This window comes from Cebus imitator, unplaced genomic scaffold (genome assembly GCF_001604975.1).
Source record: "Cebus imitator isolate Cc_AM_T3 unplaced genomic scaffold, Cebus_imitator-1.0 Scaffold1127, whole genome shotgun sequence".
NCBI lineage: Eukaryota > Metazoa > Chordata > Mammalia > Primates > Cebidae > Cebus > Cebus imitator.
Genome location: NW_016108442.1, coordinates 17,442 through 19,650, shown reverse-complemented (window position 1 = coordinate 19,650; position 2,209 = coordinate 17,442). Strand labels below are relative to the sequence as shown.

General features: G+C 38.1%; 1 pseudogene; it reads left to right on the top strand.

Moving 5' to 3' along the window:
* Positions 1-1,777, top strand: part of LOC108298838 — a 9,602-nt pseudogene extending 7,825 nt beyond the window's left edge.
* Positions 1,778-2,209: the final 432 nt, after the last annotated feature.

The following is a 2,209-nucleotide window of genomic DNA, read 5'->3' as shown; positions in this document are numbered from 1 at the left end:
GCTCACTGCAACTTCCACCACCCAGGTTCAAGCCATTCTCCTGCCTTACCCTCCTGAGCCGCTGAGATTACAGGTGTGCACCACCACACCTGGCTAATTTTTTGTATTTTTAGTACAAATGGGGTTTCACCATGTTGGCCAGTCTCGTCTCAAACTCCTGATAACAGGTGATCATCCACCTCAGCCTCCAAAAGGCCTGAGATTACAGGCGAGAGTCACTGTGCCTGGCTTGACTAAACTTGAAACATTGTAGGTTCTTCCTAAAACATGAGAGCAGATTCTGTTATTTCCATTATACAGAAGCGGAAATGTCTTTTAAGTAGATAATCTGATTGAGCCTTAGGCCCTGGTACTCCTGTGAACCCATCTGGGAACCGAGACAGTGAAGCTTGAAAAGAGGCATGCGAGCGCTGCTTTCCCTGAACTTTGCTTGTGACTTAGGGGAGGTGAGGGTGGCCTGCCTTTGCACATTCTTCCTGCTTCCAGCCTCCTGAATTCAGGATTCTGTGAATCAGTGAGCTCCAGATTTTGGCCTTCCCTTCAACCTCTGCAGCTCTGTCAGTTCCTCAACTGGGCTTCTCCTAGTTTTGCCCTTTACTTGAGATTATTCACTGTATTGATGAGTTTTGCTTTTTAAATTAAAATGTCATTAGGTAGGATTTACTGATAATATATATGAGGATCTAATGCTAAGTTTAAAAAGAAAAGCTATGAGACTGTTAATTTATAATTTTTTTATTAAAGATTTTACAGAAAATGGAAAAGTATTTCAAAAACTAATCGTCAGAAGTCTACAAAAGGCCACGTAAACTGTTTTTTTTATCATTTTACATGCCCAATATTAGAGAAAGATAAGTAGGAAAACATTTAAGACTACTATAACTGATCAATATTCAAACTGATGTGTCTTTTAAAATTTAAGGTTTTACGTAAGAAGAAGGAAAAGGTTATAGGCACTCTTGACACTCCTGAGAAGACTGTGGATAGCCAGGTAAAGTTGTCTCCAATATTCCGGACACCAGGTATTATACAGATAATTTGAAGAAAGAAAGGCAGTTTCTGCTACTCTGATTTTAAGATTTCACATTGAATATTGTCACATTTGATAGATCTTTATTGTTGATTTGGCAATTTTCTGCGTAACACCTTATGATGGAACATGCTATGTTCCAATTAATTATGAATTTCTGTACTAAGTTTGATAAGCATCTGCATTCTTTATTCTTTACAATAGCATCACCAAAAGATTGAAACAGGCCTAAAATAATGGGGTACCACTTGTAAAAATAGAAGAGAGGTGATATTTTGGGTACAGTCATAATCTTGTTCTACATTTATGTATTATAATCTTTACTCGTTGAATCCAGGGCCCCACACCAGTTTGTACACCAGCATTTTGGAGAGACGAAAATCTGAAGTGACTGAAATGAATGAAGATGATAAAGAAAATGAACCAGTTTTCAAACAGCCCGTGTCCTGTGTAAAAGAAGAAATACAGAGGACTCAAACACCTACACATTCACGGAAGAAAAGACGAAGCAGAAGCAATCAGTCATTTTTAATGTGTTGTATTTTCTGAGAAATACAATATTTTTATGGGGGTGGACTTAGTATTTTACTGAGTACAGTGAAATGCAACCCTTAACAAGATTGTCAGAGGAAAAATACACTGTTTGGTCCAGTTAAGGAAAGCAGTCTGTAATTCTGGATTGCCTGCCCTTGGCTGAAATACAAGGGTGCAGACCGGTTTGCAGTGGCTTGGCTGACATTGCCTCTTTGTCCTGTTCTCTGTTTTTCTTTTGACATTTCATAACTCTCCTTAGTTACTCTGCCTGGATAGAAAGGTGACCACTAAGTGCAGGTTTAAGCACTAAACTGCAGCCTTTTCTGTCACCACCAGTTAAAGACCACCAGTCTTGTTTGTCCGTCTGCATGATGTGTCAGGGACATTAACTCATGAGGGCCCTTTAGATTTAACACCGCATGGTTGAAGCTGGAAGTTAAATTATATGTAGAGTGAGAAGGCAGTTCCAGTGTTAGCACAGATTTATGTATTCAGATTTTAATAGAGATTCAAAAATGACTCATTTTTACGAATAATTTTAAATTAGTTTTCATGGGGCTAGCATGGATTAATAACTACCATTTTATACATCAGTGAGGAATTGTATTTCAAGATTCAAACAATAACTAGCAAATAAACTTTTTT